This window comes from Neolamprologus multifasciatus, chromosome 10 (genome assembly GCF_963576455.1).
Source record: "Neolamprologus multifasciatus chromosome 10, fNeoMul1.2, whole genome shotgun sequence".
Taxonomy (NCBI): Eukaryota; Metazoa; Chordata; class Actinopteri; order Cichliformes; family Cichlidae; genus Neolamprologus; species Neolamprologus multifasciatus.
In genome coordinates this window covers 25,646,795-25,672,315 of record NC_140448.1, presented here as the reverse complement: position 1 = coordinate 25,672,315, position 25,521 = coordinate 25,646,795, and the positions used below count along the sequence as shown (strand labels likewise).

The 25,521-nt window shown below is 39.4% G+C and overlaps 1 protein-coding gene and 1 long non-coding RNA gene across 9 annotated transcripts in view; both read left to right on the top strand.

Annotated features, from left to right (window-relative positions):
- The window catches only part of ncam1a (neural cell adhesion molecule 1a), a 263,858-nt gene that overhangs the window by 41,960 nt on the left and 196,377 nt on the right, over positions 1-25,521 (top strand). The window lies entirely within an intron of this gene.
- On the top strand, positions 8,452-13,981 carry LOC146510378 (uncharacterized). Its single transcript, XR_014876295.1, has 2 exons — positions 8,452-13,168; positions 13,203-13,981. It is a non-coding gene; the product is annotated as an uncharacterized LOC146510378 (long non-coding RNA).

Here is a 25,521-nt window from a genome sequence, read left to right as displayed (position 1 = left end):
TTGAATTCACTGCCATACAGGGCAAACGACAGAAGTAGAGATAATAGAGGCTCCGATTACACATCTGGCCATCTCGGATGTAATGAGATTGCCTAAGTATGAGTTTATTGATTTAAAAAAAAAAAAAAAAATCCAAAATCCCCAGGGGGTTTGAAGTTAATATCAACACATGCACATTGGAGTGATATCTTCTGTTTTCCAAAGAGCTGCAGGTACCGGGGCTGTTAGATCAAAGAGGCATCCGAGACATGCAAATTAGGTAGTTTAAAAGTACTGGACTTTTGTTTGATGAGCTATAAAATGTGTGATAATGATTCATTTTGGCTGTGAACACTGTTGACTCTCTGTAGTGTTAAAAAAAAAAAAAAACTAAATCAGCTACCACCAACCCACATCAAAAACTGAAACCTCAAGAGATTGTATCCACACGTTCCTGAATACTTAACTCCCACTTAGCTACCTTGTTGTAGTATACTTTGTGTGAGCTTGAAAATTCTGGCGTTTTTTTTGTTGTACAGATGTTGAATTATATTCATTCATCTGTTTTTCTTAACCACTTTTCCAATGGAGCCTTTCCCCGCTTACAACACTTCATTATTTCTGATATCCTCTGAAGTCTCGCCTAGAAAGTGGAAAAAAAACACAAATCACTCAGGAGACGTTGTGTAAATTACATTTGTCCTGTCAAATTAGAGTGGAAACTATGATTGTCAGTTTCACAAGGCAGATGATAAGCACATACCAGTTTGTGTCCACGTTAATAGCTTCCAAGGGAGAGACAGCGAAAGATGGGTCACCGTGATACAAATAGTTATTCAACGCATTTACACTCCCACTCTCACTCTCACTGTCAGGACTCTTCTCATCACATTTCAATGCACCGAATACATAGGAAAAAATTTACACAAAGACATGGTTAGCATAGATAGCTATCCTAGCGAGGCCAGGTCCTGTTATCAAAACACATGCTTAGCTAATATCTGTTGAAAGCCGTAGCTAGCTAGTGTTGTCCAACTACTTTAGAAAAATCTTTATCGATCTAAAAATCCACACATGTGAGCAGCAGAGTTGTTTTCTTATAGACTTCTATGCAATCTGATCTGTTTTTACAACTAGTAGCTGTTTTCAAGATCCAATTTTCACATCGTTTTTTATATGAGGCTATCTACTTGTTTCAGGTGTCATAAACTTATCAATTTGGACAATTAAAATTATAACCGGGCTGCGCTTGAGTCGATTGCCTCAGTACTTGTGCTTTGTTTACTAAAATGCTCTAATTCCCCCAAAACATCAGACTTGGTTTTGTTTGAACAACACTCAGCATGGGTGTTTGACAGACTGCACTGTCCCCTCCTGAGCTATCGCGGCAAGCTCATTAGAGAAAAAGTCGATTGGCTGTGCGCACAACTGTTTTGATAATTACAAGTATAATTCAAGCATTGGAAATAGTCCTCTCTGTCTAAAAACTCATCATTAGCTTTGATTGAATGTGAAGCATTAATGAAAGAGGAATGCTGCGCAAATTAACTTAATGTATTCCTTTATAGTTTCAAACCGCGCACTGCAACTGCACAACTGCAAGTTTATTAGTCTTCCAACTTCCACACAGTAGTGCGACGGACTGAACTGGCATTAATGGCAGCATAGTGTTAGGAAATGTAAAGTGTCGCCAGTTACTTCGGAATTACTGGCGAATGGATAAAAGACTAATAATTTTGTATCTACAAAATGCTTGCAATAAATTCCAAATACCTGAAGAGCATTTTGCATACTGTAAGCGGGAGTGTGAAGGTACCGAAACACTAAAAAGTTAATGGATTGCAACAGTGTCTGAAGCACTGGCAAATTTCTACAACGGAAAGAACTTAATAAACGGCATGAAAAATATGTCAGCTTACCACTGAGACATATCAATATTTAATGACAGGCAATATGCTGCCTGCTTAGCACATCTTTCATAAGATCTTTCTTAACTCGCCCTCCCAGCACACAGCTCTCAGATGTTGGACTTGTGAGCTCATTTTCAGGCTGTATTCTTACGGTGCTATCAAGACACAAAGCTCTCACTGCTGCTTACTTGCTTCCACGTTAGCATAGCCTGTTATTAGGACAGAAATTTATGTGACTTTTCGTATTGACTTCCAAGCCTCTACTAGCTGTACATAAAAGTGTTTGTTGTTTGAACCTCTCCTACGCCTCAGTATAGTGTGTGCGGGCTAAATTATGACTTGCTATCTTTGCACATATGCATTCACGAGTCATACACGTAGGAGTGAGAACAGTCTTTAGGCACAGTGTGAGAGGCAAACAGAAAGCTTTTTAGTGTTGCTTTGTTTACTGTTAGATTGACTGCCTGGTACTCTAAAACTGAAAAGGCTTTGGGGGCCACGGCTGGAGCGCCGTCAGTTTAACCGTCTTCCTCTTTGATCCCGCGTGTGCATTCATGATTTCGGTGTATTCTTGCATATTTGTTAAGAGTTACAGACAGTTAAGGCACATCTAAAGGTGAGTCAGGTTATGCGGCGATGGTATATAGTGAGACCTTGTCTGGAAATAGTTGGGTACAAAGTCAGCGGCGTTGTTGGAGGAGTCTGAAAAAAAGTTTGCGGTCCTAATACAGCTCAGCCAGTGCTTAAGCCTGTTATCTGTGCCTGTGTGCTCTGCCACTGGCACACTCTCTGCTCCGTTGTGCTTGTTTTCTGCTGTCAGCTTGGACAACGCCACAGATTTAGTTGGAGCTGTATGGAGCAGACATGGTGTTGACTCCTTTAAATTACAAGGAGGAAAAGCCAAAGGCTTTTTCCATTGTCAAAGCAGCAGCAGCTTAAATGAAGAATCGGTTCCATCTCTTTTGATTTATTTTCTTGAGATTTCCAACTCAGACAGGCAGATCTCACTCACGGCCAGCTGCTGTAAAAACAGAGTCGATGCTTATAGCCTTACAGCCTTCATTTTGTGAAATCACCTGCTGATAAAGAGGTCATGTAGCGCCAAAACACCCGACAAGAGAGCCCAACCCGCCTTGTGTGATAAGTTTTAGCTCATGCGAGCAGAGGACTGTTGAGCTTGCCCGTGGCAAGGTGTACATCATTTAAACATATTTTCAGTAAAAGAAATGCATGTGACATGTGTTTTATTTCCTTTGGGAAATTGCAGTAACATCAGTGTTCCCCTTTAACCCTCCTCTGTTATTAGTTCATTGTCTGATTAGTTAGTTTTATGGATTTTCTTTTTTACCAGCATGCTCATCTATCTGCTGTAATTACCTCTGTGGAGTCAGAGGTATCAGGATTCCAAAAGTGGCCATATGCTAGGGAATTATGTTCCATCTCATATGATACAGATGGCATTTGATCATGAGGATAACAGTGTCAGATGACGTTGTTTACTATCTTTTATCCTGCACCATAAAGAGATACACGTGTAGCACACTTTCAACGGTTGTTGTTGTTGGCAGAAGGAGTACCGTTCACTTTAAAATATAATACTTAGTTAAATGTCATGATTTTGCCTTATCTGTTGATTTTTGGCTGCTGCGATGTGCAAGGTTTAAACTGACCACAGTTATTTAAGCTACTCTACGTTTCTACCCGTGCTTTTTTCAAAGAGGCTGGGCACACTCCAGAAATATTTACTGATTTATATATTTGCACGGGCAGGAAATCATTTCAGTTCTCAATTTCAGAAGAGTCAACACATTACTTTGCCAGCGTAGAAAGCAGAAACTGATATACAGTTTTTCTGTATATCAGTTCAGGTGGCTCAAACAGCACAGAACACTCTCCTCCCTGATGTTCTGTACGTTTATCTTGCAGAGTAAGACTCACCAACAGCAGATGAGAAACGGTGGGAAGAGTCCATGTTGGCAGCACTAAGATCATTTGACACCAGCTGACTTCAACTGAACTTGTGATAACAAGTCTGAGTAATCTTCTCACGTGTCTAGTTTCTTTTTTCCGTGGAATCATGGATATTACTCTTAGTTCTTTCTTCACGGAGCACAAGATTAGGAATATTGTCAGGTCAGGCAATCTAGTAGCAAGTTTCTAATGGGTTATTAGTGTCAGTAACAAGACATTTGCCCATGGATCTTTAAGCTGACAGTTTAATCACTTTCAGGAGTCCACACAATACTTTGCCAGCAGTGAAAGCAGAAACTGATAGAGCCAACAGTTGTTCAGATCGCTCGAACAGCACAGATCCCTCTCCTCTCTGATGTTGCGTATTTCATCAATATTGGATTATCAAAGATATATTAGTTTGCTTTTAAACTGCAGGCAAATCATCTACTGAACTATTTGTTATTTGTGAGTTCTGAGCCTGCAGGGTTATGTCTGTGTGCACTGGTGCTCACTTACAATCCGAAGGCACATGTGAAAGGTTGTCTGTCTGTTGTGTTAGCTCTGTGATGTCCTGGAGACGTCTCAGTCCATCATATTCAGTTCAGATTGGTCACCACCTCTCACCTAGCTGGAATTGTTTCGAGTGTTTAAAAAAGGAGATGTGCTTATTTAACAAAGAAAAACAAGAAAACAATAAGTCAGGTCTAGTAATATTTTAGATTTGTCTTTTATACCATTTAATAGAAAAACAGCAAACTGATGGATCTTATTCTTGAGCAAAAAAGCATTGTTATATTACACCTTTCACCGGTACAAAAACATGAAACAGCCCAACCTTTTGACATCCATAACAATGCTTCTGACACATGTGTATAAAGAATTTTAACATTAGCACATTTCACTCATGAAAGGTGCGTGCAAAGGATTTCTATTTGAGAAAGTGAGCTGCCTACCTACTTTTATTATGCTGAATCTCATTTATTACATTTAATCTGAATGAATAACAAAGACCTTGTGTCATTTGGGTAAACTTCAGCTGACTGATGTCACAAGTCTCTGTTAGCATGCTCTTTAATGGCAAAAAAAATTAGTGGTACCCTCCCCTTGCACTATTCCTTGACTTCTCACAGGAATATCATTTAAGAGGTTTAAGAGCACTTGCAGATCAAACAGCTGATAAATGCCATCTCTAAATTCCACTTTCAGGAGGCTGCTAAGTGTTGCTTCCAATGTGCAATCTGCAGGCGGACTCTTATTAAGGCATTTTACTTTGAATATCAGTGACCTTTCCAGCCCTTTTCTTACACTCCTATTACCTCAAAGTTACTTTTTCACTCTCTTCTTTGCCCTTTGCCAACCCCCTTTTCTTTAGCACTCAAGACGGCCGAGATGATTGCTACTTTAGAAAGTGGTCCTTTTACCAAAGAAAAAGAACAGCAGGGCTTTTCTTCAGGTAGATTAATAAGCTGACCTTGGTGCTAGCTTCCCAGCCTTTTCACTTCTGCAAAATTGACATGATTTGCTGACATAAATGAAGAAGTGATTTTGACTTGAGGAAATGGTGTGAGAGGTGAAACCCAGTATGATAATTTTCTCAAAAAAAAAAAAAAGACCTAGTAAAATCCTGACCCCGCACCAAGACAGAAGAGAAAAAGCAAACATGAGTGTTTAAAGCCATGTATAAGGCCCTTATTATAGTGTGATCTCAGTGGTAAAAGGTTTTGATGTAACCTGAGACAGTTTTAATCCTTTAAGATGACTTAAATTAAACAAGCAAACAATGCTGAACAGCAGGGATTTAATAGTTGGAAAATCACTGCAGATCTGACATCATAGCATTCAGTGTTATTTTTAATAAAGTACACCTTGATCATTTTGATAATGCCATGTGCTACCGTGCCCTTGTCGTGTGCCATTATCATTAGTGCGGGAACACAGTCAAGCTTCCAGAGGGTAACAATGGGAAAGAGTCAGGACTGCAATTTCCCCTGAAACTATGACTTTGTTTAAAGGGCAGCCGAAAATAGCTAAATACTTTTTTCACTCTTTGGGAAATGATTTAGTTATTTGTAAAGCTGCACTGCTCAAAGGCGTCTTGGCTTCACTCACCTTGCATTCGAACGCTTTTCATGTTTGACTGGTGTGTTTGCACCGTTTGAAAATTGCGTACAAGGTAACCAATTCTTCTCTTCTCTCCCTTTCTCCCACTGCTGCTCCTTTGGATCACTTGCTGATACCTTGTCATGGTATCTTCAATAGGTAAGACATTTAAATGTTTTCACTTTGGCCTTTGGGGGGGGAAGTTTGTTTAAAAACAGGGTAAAAACTAATAAAAAAGACATTATTTATACGACTTTATGGCTGTGGTAGTGCTTTTTCTGGTGTGTGTAAAGATGTGATTGTGGGCGTTATTTTGTACCACCAACAAGCAGCGTCTAGCTACCATGCCAATAATCACATCAATGCACAGGAGTCAGTAGTGTTAAAATGAAAGTGTCAGCATGTTGTGAAGATAGCTAGTACAGGATATAGGGCATGACTATAATGACTTTCTCGCGATAACGTTGCAGATGATAAAGGACGAACACATACAGCCCCTCGCACAGTTGCAGTCTCACCTTTCAAAGACCCCATAAATTTTACAGGCTTCCGCAGTTTTGTTTTCATCTTAAATTTCCAAATCTGGTTGTGATTAAGCTGCTCAGTGAGAGCCCCTGGATGCTGTCCAAGGCCCTCGCCGCACGGGTCCCTCCTTAAATGCTCCCGTCTGCTGCTGGCCGTCAGCCTCTGTGCATTTATTCAAAAGAGAGGGGCCGTGTCAGCCCGCTAAAACCACTGTTTTAGTGTCTTAGGGTCCTCTCCACGGGGAATATCAAGTGTCAGCCTCCTGCTCCGTGAGGTGATCGGTGATGGGGTTTTGCTCATGGTGATATAAGGTTTCAGCTCAGAATTTATCATGGTGTACTCACTGATGGGATCGCGTGTAGGTCTTACAGAACCACATGAAAGTTATCTTAAACTTAGCTTCCCATCAGGAACACTCCCTCAAGTTTAAAAATATGAAAAATTGGCTTTTTTTTGTAAGGATAATGCTTTAGTCCATTAAGGCTGGTTTACCAAAATGACAAAATTACATATTTTCTGAATTTTTCATTGCTGGTGGCTTCTGTGCAGGTTGTTTTTCACCTTTTCAGGTTTTGTAATATCTGTCTCCACCCAAATATTATTTTATTTAGACGTATGTGTCATTAAAAGCAGAACATTATTACAAAAGGCCTTTTCCCTGTAATATAGGTGAATCAGTTGTTATACAATACAGATCAAGAATGTATTATTGCTGACCATTTTTCAGAGTTTGCTTTAATGTTTTTTCTCTTTTTCTTATTTTAATGTGGTTTCACTGGGGCTATCTAAACTAACATCAACCGTTTACAGCAGATTTTGGGCTCCAGAGCTTCAGTGGTATTGTGAATATTTGAAGCCAGCGGCGATGTGAGATTTTTCAACTGTGGCAGATAAAGTTAAAGTTAAAGATAATGCCTAGGCTTTGATATGGGCTATATTTACATGTAAAATGATCATAGGGAGAAAACTGGAAACAGTAGAATATCTTTGACTCTTGTGTCTAGCACAGCGCACAGCTTGCTCACTGTCACGAGCTGAAAGCCTTTGTTGCTCCCTCAGTTGCTGAACAGAGCAGACTGACAGAGCAGCTGGAGAGCAAAAGCTCTGTTTGCAAAGCGCTGGCGAGAGATGTTTTAGCTATGAAAAGCCCCTAAAACGTGATTAATGCTAACTTAGTTAATGAGGTGAACTGAGATGTGTTATAACTGCTGTCAATGAGAGTTATGTTATGAGCTGATAGGATGTACACTATATGGACAAGAGTGCTGGGCCACCTATTTATTACTGCTACAGAAGCTTTGCAGCCAAGGAAACACACGGCATGAAGCTCCCCCCGTTTTTGTGCTGATGTTAATGGTAGGGCAAGTTTGGACTGCTGAAGTTATTGAGTCAGCAGAGCATTGGTGACTCAGTAACTCACTATGTGCCTCAGCACTCTGTGATTTTATAACTTTGTGGTTTAGTTGCTGTGGTTCCTAAACACTTTTACTCACAGCTGATAAAACCACTTTGTGGATATTTAGGAGGTAAGAAATTTCACAAACTCACTTGTTGCCATGGTGGCATCCTATTACATTACCATCCTCTAATGCTCTGAGCTCCTTAGAACAGCACATTCTTCAACAAATATATATATATGTAAAGGTAGACTGCATGGCTAGGTACTTAATTATATACACCTGTGGCAATGGGATGTAAAACACCTGAATTCAAAGACTAAGTGCTGTGGCCTAGTGCTTTCGTCCATATAGTGCATATCTGCCCATTAAATAAACAGATGAATAAAAATTTGGATACAAAAAATTCAAAACTGAAGCTACAGAGTTATAAGATAAGATAAGATAAGACTTTATTGATCCCACAACGGGGAAATTTTTGCGTCACCTCAGCTCAGGTACTGATATATGAAGGAAATACAAAAAAGTACAATCAATGAAAAAAAGTAAGATAATACACTATATATATATATATATATATATATATATATATATATATATATATATATATATATATATATATATATTCAAGTGGAATCCTAGTTTTCCCTAAGTTGGGAAAAACTGATCATTTGGTAATTAATTAATGTACCTAATCAAAATTTCCACCTTGCTCATAAGAATTTCTTTAAGTCAGACATGAATTACTTTCTTACATATTGTATTTGTTTTAAAGGGCATAGGTAACTGTCGACCACGTGACGAACGATTGGACTTTTCCTTAAATGAAAGATAATTTGCGCCTCGGCTATAACATCCATTACCTGTGTAACAAATTTTTTCTAAAAGATTTAATTAGAGCTCATCATTTTTCTGTACACAGTAATTTTATGTCACGGGTTAATGACCTCTCTGCTGAGTGATGCACACGGAGAAGCGAACAAATGCAGTTCTAATTGAATACTGAGCAAATGCCAGTGCCATCTCTGCTGTCATTGGGGGCCAGGATTGACAGGTTCTTTTCAGGGCTGTATCATCGGCACATCACGCTGACATGCGGTTGAGTATTTGGGGTACGTCGGCAGACAGGATAATTGCACAGACTGTACAGGCAAAGAATGTGTGTAAAAACTAAGAAAGGAATGAAAAACACTTTGCTGCACCAAAACTGCTTGGCATTTTTCCATTCATGTTTTGGGAAGGTTGACAAATGTATTGTTTAAATGTGGTGATGGCTGACATCGATTAGTGGAGCGCCTCTTATCAATGTATTAATAAGAGAAGTAAAAAAAAAAACCAAACAAACTACCACCATGCCTACCTGTGGAGCTAATATGAATGTTACATTGATCAAATTATAATACTGAGCAATCCAAAAACACGCACACAAACAAACAAGCACAAAATCCTCTCAGAAAGGGACGAATGAACAGAAAGCAATTGCTGTTCAACAAAGAGCAGCAATCTTTTCCAGAATCAATGCCACCATTACTCACCTTACCTTCTTTTTTCTTCCAATGAAATAGTCCCCATGAACACTGTTGACAGTGTGATATGTGGCTAATCTAGAGGAACACAAACACTGTGTTCAGGAAGATATGCTTTGGTAGAATGTTATTTTTCTGAACTTCTGTACACATTCCTTTGTATCGCGCAAGAAGCAAAAAGAATTCAGAGATATGGATGAATAGTTTTTGCTGGTTTACTGTAATATACAGTTAGGCCCATAATTTGTTGAACAAAAATCCAGTTCTTGCCGTTTTGCCTTTATACCCTCACACAGTGGATTTTTCAAGTCATGCAATCAATGTGTGATTGAAAAGCAGACTTTCAGCTTCGATTCAAGAGAGTTTACTGACATGCAGTTGAGTATTTGGGGTGCTGGCAGACAGGATAATTCAATTGGATTAATCCAAAATTAATTGGATTAAACTAACAAACAAAGTCTAGAACTCATGGACATAACAAATGCTGTGTCCCTTGAGGCTTTCACTGCAGCCACCTTCAGTTGTTGCTTGTTTGTGGTTTGCTCTGTTTTCAGTTTTGTTCTCAGTAAGTGAAAAGCATGCTCCATCGAGCTGCCCATTGAAGAATATCCCATTCTGTTGCTTTGAGAGACTCTTGGGTTGCTTTTGCAGTGTGCTTTGGGTCATTATCTATTTGCAATGACCCAAAGTACACTGCTTTGGGTCATTGCAAATAGCAATGTCTAATCAGATTTGCAGCATTTGCCTGAATCTGAGCAGAGAGAATAGCCCTGTACAGTTTACAATTCATTCTGGTCCTTCTATCAGCAGTCACATCACCACTGAACATCAGTGACCTAGTTCCACCGGCAACCATACATGTCCATGCTGATGTCACATGCTCTTTACCCTGTTTGACAGATGATGCTTCTAATCATAAACTTTTCCTTTCTAGTAATATTAACTAGTACAAGTTAATATTTTGTTCATCCATCTAAAGAATTCTTTATCAGAACTGTGCAGGACGCACGATCTGATATCGTCGTGTTGGTGTTGTTCCCAGATCATCATACTAAATGTTGTTCCAGGATCAACATTCCAAGTGACCAATCAGAATGTTGTGACGTCAGACTTTTGCTACTTCGGGAAAAACCGCCGTAAAACAAAAAACTGTACTTAAGGCGAGAAACTGCCTCTGTCCGCCGATCAACGGACCCTAACCCTTTAATAAACGGTAAGCAGAATTGATATTGTCCTTGCAACATTGGAATTTGGAATTTGGAATGGCTTGGCGCGCACAAGAATAACATCACAACAATGTGATTGGTCACGTGCAATGTTGAACCTGGAACAACATTTTCATGATGATCTGGGAACAACACCAACACGACGATATCAGATCATCCCTGCAGCACATGTAAGATGGGTTTTTTTTGGCAAAGTCTAATCTGTCCTCCTTTTGCTTCAGTGTTATCAGCAGTTTGCACTGCAGCATAGTTGTAAACTATCAGTATTTCCATTTGTGAAGTTATCCCTTGACTCTACACCTACCTCCTTGAGACTGTTTATAACTAGATGTTGTAAAGGAGTTATTCATAACCATGGAAACGATTCTGTCATCATGCACGTTTGTGCTTTTGTGGTGTTTCAGGACTTTTTGTGCTGAACAATGGCCTCTCTGGCTTGTGTTGATATCTCTTTAAAGTTATAGTGGAAGGCTATTAAACAGCTTGGATCAGCTTCCAATACAATGTCTGCCTCATTCGTCATGAAATAACAAGGTAACAGGCCTCATCTGGCAATGAAACTGCTTGTCAGTCATCTGACTGACAATTAATTTTCAGCCACTGAAGATGGCTAAACAGTAGCTGCAGCATTTTTGTAAAATCCAGTTAAATAAAGGTGAATGTCTGCACTTCAGTCACATATTGACTGTTTTTGAGCAGTTTGTACATTGTTACACTGATTATTCACTTTATATTTTGATTAGATGAAACCCGAATGACTTAAATTCACAATCTCGTTCACGAAATCCTCCTTCAGATTTTCATTCAATTATATTAGACCTTTCTTCTGCTGGTTCCTCTGTTTTGTTGAGTGTTCAACTGAAGAGATGGTATTATCCTCTACAGCCTGTGTTCAAGTTACATTTTTTTTATTGGTGAATAGTTCACAGTGGGTGATGAGGAGGCGTGGTTGTTGGGGCTGTGCTTCTGGGGAGAAAATAGAAGGAAGAAATAGTGCTTTTAAAAGGCAGACAACCTGAGGTGCTCAGGTAGGGGGTCTCCAGTCCCACCTCCTGCCTGTGTGGAAGTGTTCAGAGGCCTGTCTAATCAGCTGCGGCACAGCACTGAGCAAACCCTGGCAGAAAGTGAGCGATGACAATGTTTACTCCTCATCCCACATACCCACAGTGAGCAGTTATGGGCCCGGCCTGCTATTTTTGCACGCCCTCGCCCTATTGGACAGCTGTGAAGGATTGTGTCCGTTGCTTGTGGCACATGGCGTTCCCTTCCATCTGTCGCCCACGTACTGAGGTAGTTGCAAAGCAGGTCAAGTCTAACAACCCCCCTGAAACACACACTTACCGCACTGCCCACCAAGTAGCCAGACTTACCTCTTATCTAGCCATGGCTAGATAATGACTCCCCTACCCGAAAGAGATCAGGATCATTTCCAAGGCACTCCCATACATCTGGCACACCCATCCCCAGCTGTCGGTCAAAACAACATTCCAAAATGTTGTCAACATTCTGAAAAGCCTTAGATTATTCATGGCTGAGCCCCATTTTTCAAAGGTGACCACACTGCATGTACTCCCCCGTATGGTCTGTCGTTCTCAAATCTATCCCAGTATAGCTACAATTACAACGTTAAGAGGATGGGGGATCGGGGCTGTAGTTTGTAGAAATGAAATGTAGGTGGGTCATGTTGTTGTACCGAGACACCAGAAAATGTTAACCGCATCAGTGGGAAGAACAGCAAACACATTTTTGCAAATAAATATGGAGCATGCCATCATAAGACTTGCAATAGCAAAAATCTCAGCCAACATAGTTTTAACTCACAGATGGCGAACATGTAATGTCAAATTGCATACTGTAAACAACATTCTGCTTTTTTGTGTGTGAGCTTATGTGTTAATTGTTTTACTGTGATTATAATCCCCTGGCACTTCTAATGTGCTGAAACTTAAATTCTGTCTGATCGCCACTGAGGCTGCGTTGTCACGAAGTTGCCCATCTGGGCTTTTATACTGTGACACACAGAAAGCTGTTAAATTTATTGAGAAGAAAGTCCCTTTCTTCTCAATAAATTACAGCTCATCTGATGTAAGTGTGGGCCATTACTAGATAATTCCAGTCATCTTTAAGACTAAAGTCCGTGTTCATCATCAAGTGTTGAAATTTCCTTCATTTGGTTTTCTTTAGAGCCTCTTTAGTGAAAGCATTGGTACTTAGTATAAAACTTTGTGTTTCTTTCTATTGTTGGAATCTGTCACATAATTGGCACGCAGTCCTTCAGTGTTTACTGTTGGCTCTTAGCATCTACGTTCATGCAGGATTTTGGTATCCCTATTGCAGCAGATAAATAAGAAATAAATAAGATAAATAAAAGCTGAAAAACTAACAGTACATACATACAAATAGTAGAATTTGGGTTTTTTTTTTTTAAAAACAGCAACAGTAAAATGGAAGCCCAGAAATTACTTTGGCTGAACTGACAACAATTTGAAACTGTTGCTAAAGGTAACACACGAGCTTAAAAAAGTCAGTGCAGCAGAGAACATGGTTTGGAAGTTGATGCAAAGCACATACAATGACATATCTGAGCAGCACTCATAGCATTTTATTACCAGATGGGAAAGAAAAGTCGAGATGTTGGGGTTTAACCTTTGTGACTGATAAGACATTCAGGCAAAGACTGTTATTTTTTCCATTAGTTACTTTTTTCTGTAAAGGAAAAGAATAAAATAGTCGAGAATAAAAGTTTCATCTGAACACAGGTTGTCACCAACAGGTTGTCACAGTTTGGTGACACCAAACTATCGCCAACGTGCTTGCTCATAGGGGGTCATATGATTGTTGGATTTTTCTCTGTATGTATTATTGTAAGGTCAATGTTACATGTTGACACTATATAAATACTAGGGGTGGGGGAAAAAATCGATACTGTGTAGTATCGTGATATTTGGTTTGCTAATAATATATCGATACAGGGACAGCAGAAATCGATATTTTGTTACAAAAAAGGTTTTTGTGCTCTGACTTCAGAGCATGTTGATCCTTTTTCTGAGCAAGAATCCTGACATTCCTTCACTGTCCAAATTTGTTAAACTTTTTTTTGGCAGCAATAAACATGACAGTTTACTTATTTTAATTTAAGACATGTTTTATTTGAATTAAGTTTAAAACTTTTTTATTTAAAATTATATTTTGTTTTAATTTACTTTCAAATTCTTCAGTTGCTGAAGGGGCTGCATAGTTTTCATAAATTGCATAGTTCAGAATAGCTATAATTGTACCAGATGGTTGCATTCAGTTAAGTTGGACTAGACTGTAATACAAACCGTTCAGTTTTTCAACAATAAAACTGACTGAAATGAGAGAAAGACTGAGTGTGAGACTTTGATATTAGATAAAATGAATATTGATAAAGTTTACCTTTATGTACAGAATCTGAATATCGCAAAATATTTTTAAAAATTGCAATAATATCGTATTGTGCGTTAAGTATTGTGATAATATCGTATCGTGGGATGTATGGTGATTCCCACCTCTAGTTAATACAATTGAATTGAATTATTGTGAAACATTTGCACATGTACTATGTGCACCACAAGTATATGCTTTACACAGCTAAACCAGTAGCCGTGCCTCATAAGTTAGAGAAGGTCATCCTTTAATCCAACGTTGGTAAGAGCCACGGCTCCTCCAATCTGTATACTGAGGTGTCCTTTAGCAAGATATTGTACCCCAGTCTGTGCCCAAGACATCCATCAGTGTGTTTACACACTCCTGACCAGGGATTGATTTTTACCTGGCATAAAATAAACAGTCATACTGTTTTCAGATTGTAAATAAACTGTCACATTTTAGATACAATATGCAATTCAAAATCTTTTCTTTATAAGTGAGTTAATGGTATTGGGGTTTTCAAATAGGGCCCAGTGCGACTATGGTGAAGTTGTTGCACAGCAAGGTATTTGCCCCCATATGACCAGACACCGACCAGAGTGAATTGAGCAGGGAAGGCTGTCATTATGAAGCAGTTTTGCAGATCTGAGGATGGCTGAAAGTTTTAATCACATAGAGGATAATACCATGCTAATGAGAAAAAAAGATGCCAGGGGGACCTAACAGAAGCTTGTATACAGCTGCTTAATCAGAATTGATTCAAACTAATGCTAGAAGATACCAGAGAAGAATAGATAGAATACAAATCAAGACCTCGTTCAGTGTTTCTGTAGAAGTTGCGAAATAAAATGCTAAATGTGAAAAAGAGAAGGAAAAACCTACACTGGTACTCTTTTTGTCTCTCTCTCTTTTTTACACAGTCCATCGAATCTGAGGGCAAAACATCTCACAGATATTGTGTGTTACACAGTGATAATTTGGCACTACACAAAAGATTAGCATAATGTGCAGTATTAACCTGAACCTGCTGATAAAGAAGAAAAACAAGAGCAAGGCTAAAGAAAATATGTTTCGTTCTTGTTGTTTGATTTTTCTCATTATCTGTGACAAAACAAAGAAACTTGGTGGTGGTGAGAAATTACTCGCTTACTGTCATACCACTGTGCTCGTTTTGCCCTGTGTGCCCCGGGAGCTTCTTCTGTTGCAACGTTTTTATTGAAATTTAGATGTGACAAATGGAATGAGAAAGCACACAGAAAGCCTTATTCAAGCAGTCTACAAGTCATGTCCTCTTGGGTTGATGCTATTCAATTTGTACGGTACTTAGAACTGTCAGAAATCTCCCATCGGATTGAAATGTTTGGTATCTTACAATTCCCCGTCTTAATCTTCGATTATTTTGACAAATGAATAAGGATTTACTTTAAGTGAAGAGGAGCACCTTGTATTAAGCTTCAATCCTGCTGGACAAACATGAAGCACCTAATGCTTCTTTGTCAGACAGCATCCTTGTGAATATAATCAACATTCATCAGGCCAGCAGAGATTAATAACAGTATTTCCATCTCTTCTTTTTTGTTTCTTCCCAGTAACTGCGAACTGTGAAGAAAACTATTTAAACAAGCTGTTGTTACATTTTTTTACTTTTCTGTTTGTTTGTGGTGTTTTTAGACAATCTAGTCATCTCAATAAGCTAATCTAAATTTGTCAGTCAGAGAGAGATGAGTGAGGGAATTCTCCTTATCTCCTTGTTTAATAGATTTAATAGGCAGAACGGCCAGTTTGTGCTCCATCGTGCAACTCTTGACCTTGCAATTATTGGATTTCTGTGGGTTCTGTGGAAAGACGGTGCTGAATATCTTGACGACAGCAAATGAGCCAATCAGCTTGCTCTGTTTACTTATGAGTGTGTACTGTGAGGTTGGCAGGAGCCACGCTGATAGCCTGCACCATATGGTGCATCCAGGCAAACGGTTGGAAATCAATGTGTTTGTGAATCTGCTCAGCTACCATCTTGTGTCTGCACCTCGAAGAGTTATGGGGTGGGAGAGTTAGTGGTTGGGGGTTGGGGGTGAGCTTGAAACTTGAAGCGCCCAGTCCCACCCACAATCGTTATTGGGAGCCTTGTGTCTGCATCTAATCAGATCTCTGCTGAGAGCCCAACAAAAACTTGATTAAAGGCCAGACTCTTGGCGTTTTACTAGCTTTCTGTGCCACTTAACCAACCTTTCACCACCTGCGCCTGTAAAACTATCTGCTGCTATAATGTTTATTTATGTGTTTATTGGCTGGGAGCTATTAAGGTAGCACTACGTCTTCCTCTCTCTCGCTCAGCCTTTGCACCACCAGACAATTTCTATCCCATAAATGGCCATGACTTGTGAAACAGAAGAGAGCTTGGAGGAGGCAGCTGCAAAGTCGTTTTCTTCCAAAAATCCCATGCCGATCAGGTTTTTGTTTATTTTCACAAGTAGTGTATTGTTTTTATTGCACTGAACTGCACCAGAGTGTCTATTGCTGGGCCAATGCAACTGCTTAGCAGAACAGAAGCATCCTGCACACTGCAGCTAGCGTCGTCTCCAAACTGAAAATCCTACGTACGGCTCCCCGAGTGTGTCACAATGTGACAACACTGCTGAACTATTCCTGAACTGAAACTAGTGGCTTGAAAATTTCAGTCACAAAGATCTCTGCAAGCGCTCTGCGAAAGTTTTCGAACATTCCCCCGGGTCTTTTAAATAATTGAAGGGAGCCAACTTTACTTTGCCACTTACAAATTGTGTTCTATTTTGCAAGTGACTGTCAGCAGGGTTTGGGCATTTCGGCATCAGTGCTCAACAGTCTAGAAAGCGCAGCAGAGTTTCTGAATGAGGTGAATTTCAGAGAAATGTATGTAGTCCTATTAATTAGCTGTCAGGAGAAGGCCAGTGGCGAGACATTTTGGCTTATTGCAGATAATGCCATGGATTCAGGTAAAAATAATTATGATGATAATGTTCAGTCTGAGTAGGTGCTGCCATAAGAACAGATGGCAGGTAATCAGCCGCTCATACAGTGGAGTCAAATAGAAACAGGAAGAAAGCGACAATTGCCCTCATGCTGAAATTTAATTTATCTGCCGCTATATCTGTAGGAGCAGGAAATGTCTTTTGAAAGGCAGAAATTGGCAGCTCTTTTCAAAATGAGCTTTAAGAGTGGCTGTATTTCGCTTTCAGAAACGGTATGTCTATGCATAGAAAACTGTCTGCTGGGCGTCCTAGTGTTTGTGCTATATTTGAATTTTCAGAGCGAGGGGACAACAAACCATCAATATTTGCTTCCCCGGTGCTTTTTCTATATTGCTGTAGTGACTTACAGACATAATTTACAGAAGGCTGTGCTTTGCACAAGGAGATCTGAGAAAAAGATGACCTTGAAAACTGCATCATTCTTGCCCGGCTTATGGAGGTAGTGATGGCCACAATCATTCCATTTAAGCTTGCAGATCAGCAAAACAGCAGAGCATCCCATAACCCGCCAACCTGTCATTTAAGCCAATATTTATCATATTAATTTTTGATTAGACTATTGCAGTTTTGATTAACAGGTCTTAATCTGCTATGCATGCATGTTTTATCACCACTAGACTTTGCTTCAGGAATACAATTTTAATAGAAGTTTTCAAAATACACCGTAAGCAGCACATGAAGCCTTTTTCTCTTTACAAAAATGAGATATGAAGATTAGTATTTAACTAATATTGTATTTCAACAAACCTACTATTAGCTAATATCATAAAAGGTAGCACCTGTTTACCAGAAACAACTGGAAAAATATCAAATGCAAAATGCATTTTTCTTATAGCCAAAAATTCTTCTAAAAGGGGCATTCTTTAGGGTACTATTTCCCACTGGTAGGACAGTTTGTATCTTTGTGGGAAGCCCAGATAAAATCTCTACATTTTAATTGTAGTACTGGATTGTATGAATGCTTGTTTTCATCACTGAAAAAAGTTCTTTCCTTAAGTCAAAATTTGGGGTTGCTATCTAGAAATTCTGACTTAATAACCTGAAACGTTGACTTGTCTATCTCAAAATTTTGAGTTACGCTGCAACAACTCAAAATTTCGAGATCCCTAATTAATTTCTGTTCAGTTTCATCAATCTAGCGCCAATTCACAGAAACCTCCAGCAGAACCGAGCTCAGGGAGTGGCAGCCTTTCACTGCAGCTGGTTGAGGAAGAGGGGAAAAAGAAGAAAGTAAATAAATACCAAACTCTAAATTTGACATAATAGACAAGGATTCTGAGATAATGACTTAAAATTTGGACTTACCTCTGCCTGGGAAAATTACATTTTTTTTCAAAACCAGAAAATTATTTATTGAGTTATTTATTTATTTATTTATTATTGATGAATGAGAGTTGTGTGCATTTTTTCTGAAATCTCATTATTCTGGGTTAAAATGACTGAAGGACTTGTTGATGTAGACCATTGTTAAACATCTCCACAATGTTCATTCATTCAGCTCCACTTGCTCTGTATGGACGTTCTTACTTTTGTTATCTTCCACAAGGTATAATTTTTGTTGGTACCCTTCATTGTATTGTAGGGGAACCTTCAGGAATTTTAAAATGAAAATACCTCTCTCTCTCTCACACACACATAAGTGAGACATTTCTAAAAACCTTCTGCCGGATATACTGCAAACAATAGAGAATTCTGTTTATGTCTCAGGTGCATACTTTCAAAAATCTTTACAGATATTGATCTTGACAGATAAGAAATAAATGCTGCATGTCAGCAGTGACAGTAGTTCCCCAGGGCGGCTTATGCCTGGCACTCTGAGTACACCTGAATTCCTGCAAAGGTCTGTTTGTTTTTAAGTGCAAAAGTTATCCGTCCTGAACTATACTTGAAGTTGGACAGCGCAAAATATACTTTCTGCATAAATCTGCCCAGCTCATTTCCATAGAAAACCTTTATGGCACATGAACTGATGTTTAGAATGTGACTCAGGATGCATGCACGAATTTAAGATGCACTGTGAAATGAGATATGATAAAATATAGATAAATGCATAGCTATTTTTGCAGGTAGCATTGTTGACTAAGTTTGTGATTTTGGAAAACATGTGAATGATGGGGACTGAGAGTCATGTGCAGGGCAGTGTTGAATGTTTAGTCTGGCTGCAGCAGAAAGGAATGATTTGTTGTGCCTCCTCTGTGGACACTGTAGCTGAAGCAGCCTATGAAGGAAATACCCAGTGATGTCACTGTGCCATGCCATGCTGTGGGAAGTTTCGTCCATCAACCATCATTTGCCTCTCGCTCATCACCTCCATTGCATCGAAAGGGCATCTCAGTACAGAGTTGCCCTTCTTTCCCTTTATCTCTGTTCTGCAGAACCTGAGTCTCCTGAGCAGATACAGTCTGCCCTGGCCTTTCTTATAAAGTGCGCTTGAATTGTCTGACCAGATGAGTTTATTCATTTCAGTTTGCAGATGAACGCTTCAAATGTTCACATAGCAGGTGAATGTTTGCACTTGGGGAAGTCCACCACCGGTTCTTTGCTTTATCCAAAACTGATCTGGAGGCGGTTACGCGGGCCCCAGTCCACAAACGCTGGGGTCAGCTGTCTGTGCCATCCTCATCCTCATCTGTGACAAATCCAACAATGGTAGAGTCATCAGAGAACGTCTCTGGATAGTGGACATGTGGATACGCAGTTAAGCCAACGATTTTGTGCTATATTAAATATGTTCACCTTAATGTGAGTCTAGTATAGTAAAAAACCACTGAACGAAATTAAATGAACTATCGATTGCGAATGCATTAGCACGAAGTATTTACAGTTTAGCCAAGTGATTCTTCAGAGTCCTAAACTTAGAAGGCAAAAAGCTCATAAGTTTGAGAAAAGTAAGGTCAGAAACCATAGTGTGAAGGGTTGCTTCATAAATCAATAAGCTGGACTTACAGCTTTACCAAAAATAAGATCATCTTTCACTGTGTAGTATTACAAACGACCCTTAACTGCAGCTCCTCAGTCTTCAATCTCTGTCTGCACCAGGGAACTACAGGACTTTTTGATTATTTTCTCTTGATTTGCAAATATTCTTCTTCTTCTTTTTTTTTTTAGGTCTGTATGATCTCTCCACACCGGTCATCTATAGTACATGTCAGCGCGACTGCATGACTGCTTTTCACACTATAAAGGGAAACAAGATCGTTCCTCTTCTACACTAATGAAGACAAGCAGATGATTCAAATGTTTCCTTTCCACCACTTGGCTCCGAGAACAAAGCGAAGGAACCCTAGCTGGCTCCTAGCGTGCCGTTTCCCAATGACTGGGGGCTGATAGAGCACACGATAAGCAGTGAAAATGACTCTGAGCCCAGAGGACAGCTAAAACAAAATGAGCTGACAATCCTCATTTTCGCCATCCCAAATTTAGATTGTTATGATTTCCCTTAGCTGTGGGAAAGTAATTAAATCTGATAGATGAAACTGTAGGAGCTTAAAATAGGCCTGCATATGGGCTATTCTTTTAATGCTTATACAGACATGTATACATATACATACACACACACGCAGACACACAGGTGGATGTTTTGTTGTCTTTAGCATTTCTGTGCTAACGAGATAAACTGGCTGGATGCATTATCCACTTCACTGTCTGGACTGTTGAGTCACTTTGTGAAGGTATTGAGTAAAAGTAAAAATCGCTTTTTCAAAAATGTTTAATAGTTGTTGTGGCCATTGATCTTTCGTATACTCTTTACTGTTGTTTACTTTTCTCTCTGCCTTGTGAAGATCAAAATGAAACGCACTCAAAGTCCATAACTAATAGGATCAAAATGGTGGTGCAGACTACATGTGGATAAGAGCCTCGGGTAATTGAGTTTGAACACTAAAGCAGAATGTACTCACAGGGCTTGGTATGAGGTTTGTAATCCAGTAATTTCGCTATTTATTTCACAGCTATTGATCAACATCCCTGATCACACTGTGCATTAAGACCAATAGAAATCTTAAATATTGACCTTTTGAATACGCAGTAGGCCTCCACTCAACATATTCTGCCTTTGTACTCAGCAACACTTTGCAAAAAATAGATCTGCACCTTTCCCCCCCCCCCATTTAATTATTTTTTTTCTGTCAGTAGAGAACATGCTGTTCTATAGTTACTGCTGGGGGGTTGCTGTTTTTGGATTACATACTTAGTAGCCAGGCCAGTGTTTTGCTATTCTCTTTTAAGTGTGATGTTGTTGTTCACACAGTCTAGCTTTACTCCCCCATCCTCATCCAATCCATCAGCCCCCCTGTACAGAAGGAAGCCTAGAAACATGTGTTGCGGAGTAAGGTTACATTTTTTGGTCTTATGCTTGCACATAGGTTCAGAGAAATCTCTTTAGAGCTTACTGAACTTGCTATAGCTCAAAGCCTCTCAGACTGAATGAGAGTCACATATGCAAATATCCTCAACAAGGACCATAATATATCAAATTTTTAGGGTGTCTGGGCGAAGTACATTTACGTTCTTCCCCTTTTCCCTCCAACTTTTGCCTGCCTTTGTCTAGACAGCTGTGCACTCCTGGCGTCTTTGTGCTTTTATCCTATGCAAGCGGCGAAGGAGAGAGATCCCATATGCTACCAGCTGCTAGACACATTTGCTCTTACTGCTAGTAACTGAATCCAGAGTAGGGAAAACCTGAGCTGCTGCCATAACAGAATTAAAGGCCCATCCGAGCAATTGCCTTATAGGTTATATGATGTTCTAAAATGCTTCCTGCCATTTGGCGGTATAGGCAATATATATAAGACAAACATTAAATGGAACAAAATTGCGAGAATCAGTGCAAATTTGTTTTACAGTGATTCATATTTTGTCTTGAACGTTGCTTTGACCCTTTACCAAGAGGGAAATTTAGCCTTAAGGCTTAGTTATATATTGTTTGCCCAAGGAGCAAGGCTCCATATATGGTTGCATTTGCCTGTTTGTAACAAAAAGGGCCAGCTGCATCAGCCACACTCCCTTTTAAGAGGGTGCTTTATGGTTGACATCCCTCTAATTTATATCCCCACGTGGGCCCCCGAGGAAGAATATGAACCTGAGGCACATTGTGTGAATAAGGCCCTCCCTACATCCCCTAGGGCCAAAACAAGTTACATCCATGTAGTTTCGTATTTTTTTCCCTTACAAATCCATCACATTTCTTATGAAGGAAAATCTTATTTTCTTATGAGCAAGGCCATACTCCAGGATTTAGTCTAAAAATAACACTGGATTTCTATTTATTCCAATGTGATTTTAGGATTAAAACTCAAAAACAAAATGTTTTTCATTTGCTTTAAAGCTGGATTTATAAGAAGCAGGAACAGTCCCTCTCCAAACGTTTTACATAGCATAGAGACAAAAAGATTCCTGTTACTATTTCCTAATCTGTTTGGTGTGCGTGTGTAGGAGGAAGATTACGATAATGATGTTGAATTAACAACAACTATTTTGTTTGGTCTCATCATTCATCAGCCATCTTGGGAATGCTACTAAGTAGTTATGTGGGTCCGTATCTAAATCTGGTGGTTACCCGTATCTGTCATTTCGGTGGTCATAGTGATATAACAATGGCATGTATAGAATCACAAGAAAAACGGGTTTGGTAACTTTGGCCAAAATAAGATTTAAAAAGCTTTTTCTCCCTTCAAATTATACCTCTGCTAGAACACACAACATTGCGTCATTTATTTTGGGATCGGTCAAAGGTGACCACATGATGTCATCCCAGGTTTTTCCCAACAAAGCACTGAACAAATGCTTATGGCCACAGTAAGTCAAACAAAAAAAGTTACACACACTTAACTCAGCTTTACTACGATAATGAGTAGGTATGCTTGCTAACACACCGTTGATCTGCTGGGAACCCAATGCTATGTAGACAGTAAAAATATCATGTTGCCAGATCACGGGTGGTGCAACCACCTTTTGGGCTACCGCAGAATTCTCCCAATTTGAGAGTTGCTCATGCACATGAGCTATAATGTCTCTGCCTACCTTTACAACCCTATGTTTTTCTTGCAAAGGCACTCAATATTAATCTGACATGGCTGTATCAAAAAAGCATCCCGTCTGATCGTGCAGCTACTCGTATATCAATGTTATCAGAACTGATGCCCCAAAATGCAAAAATAGGTTGCACCCATGTACCATATGATTTTAGGTTATTTTTGTATTTTCGGTAGCCACTGAGAGACCAAGTTTATATTTATCTTTTAGATCTCATGGGATTTCCACTTGGATCTGTTTGTTCCACAATAAAATCAAAGGGTTGCACAGGGGATAAAAAGGTTTCAAACCCTGCACATGGTGCGTTTCCCCTGCTGTCTCCTGCATTTTTAATGAATAAACTAAAACCAATAATGTTTTACAATGACAGGCATCACGACCCCGACAGAGAGAGGCTTTTATTAATAACTCATCCATGATGTGCTCATTAAGAAAATGAAAATGAAAATCCCACTCCGTTTGTTTTTAATATCACGAGCCACAAGCTGACATTAAAAACAAAGTTATTGCCAGCCAGCTGTATAGATTTTTTTTTTTTTTGCGCGCATATGGTGTTGGTGCAAAGATGGAGATTAGTTGTTCCTGAAATATCAAACAGCAGACCAACATCTGTTAAGAATTGAACTATTTTCTCTTTAGCGAACAACTAGACGCATTACATTTCAAGCATCCAGCTCTTTGCATCCGGTGTGACATTGCGCTACAGGAAGTTTTGCACTCTGGGCATTCACATTTTGCATAAGCATCAAGAGATATGACTATTCCTCAACAACTGGGCTGAGAGTGTGTGTGTGTCTCTGTGTGCTGAGTTGTCACACTTTGATCAGAGTGCATAAAAGCTTAACAAAGACTGTCACACCAACCTTAACAGAGCAAATGAACAGATAGCTATTTATATGTCATCCAAAGGCTTTTGTTGTTGTCAGGAGCATGATTATGCACATTGTAATGATTTACATGTATATTGAAAGAGGTGCACCAGCTTGAATGCAAAATTCACCGAGAAGCACAAAGCTGTTTAATAAAAATGCCTTCGCTTCTGTATTGTGGCTTCAACAGCTCTCTGATATAGAAACCAGCTGTGACCACTCTCGGTACCAGCTCGACTTGATGAAAAGATTATGCACCCTTGGCTTTGATGTACACACTCCCATACTGTAGTCACCGTCTGCTCTCACTGAAACCACTGTTCTCGAGCCACGGTTCAGATAAAATACAGATACTCCTATTTTCCAGCTACGGCGTATTGTTTGCTAAGATATTTTACATTTTCTTCACCCTCCTCTAAAGCTTTACAGCTGTGTATACTTAAGAGGGTCTGAAAAATGTAATTCTTGCACCAGATCCCAAAAGTCGTGGTTTTGATGCTGTGCATGACAGACTCCTTGGAGATTAAATGGCTGGGAGAATTTATGGTGTGAATAGTTTAACATATGAGCCGGTTGAAATAAAATGAATGTCTGCTTGACTTGACCTGTAGACTTGGCTGAGGCTGGCTCGGTAAGGAGAGGTGAGTTTGGCGGATGAGTTATTACACAAAGACATCGGTCCTTTCAAGTGCCTTTGGTCACTGTTTGCAGATAGTTGTCTGTATGTTGAGGCCATTTACTGTCACCAGGGGGCAGTGTCACAAACAACTGGTCCACTGGCTACTCTTGCTTGAAAAGAGTGAGGTTAACTCATACAAAACAATGAAAAGCAGCTACCGTCCATGCTTTTCATGCTGTTTTTGGGATCTTAGATGTTGTCTGTGTGTCAAACTTCGCTTTCCTATCCCAGCTCACTTTAAAACTAGTTAGCATTCAGCCTATGGACAGCATTATTCAAGTTGAGCCACAGTAAGTGCTGTTGATTTTTGAAGTATTTCACTCGAGCACATCTACGTTGGTTCCACATTCATAATCCTGCACTCCGGGCTGACAAATGCCTACGCGAACAGACACAAATGCACTACCATAAATCCCATTTGCTAACCAAATGTCAACTGAATGTCATTTGGCCACTCAAGCACAGACAGCATTTCATCCTAAATATTGAAATAGGTAGAAAATTCCACATTCGTGCGTCTGCAGGAGTTTTCTTTGTAGTTGATGCAAAAATCAAAAGTTAAGATTCAGATTTATTACAACATGAGTCTGGCTTTTATATTTTTGGCCCATTGTTGTGATGGTTCATCTCAGGGCAGTCTAAGCATTCTTCCATATGCAGCCTTGCCATTTTGACCTCCTTTGATGTTTGGAAGCAGATGCTTCATTATTATAGTAGGATCACATTGGATTTGTGATACAATATTGGATTTCTTTACTTGTCCATTTGAATTGCCAACCAGAGAAAGTATATAGTGTAGGCTTTATGAAATTTGGGAGGTGAATGAATTGCAAAGGTATTACTCACAAAAAAAGATTGAAATGCTTATTCCTTTGGAAGCACCTTAATAGAGTCAAACTGGATTGCCCTGTGTAAAATATGGGACA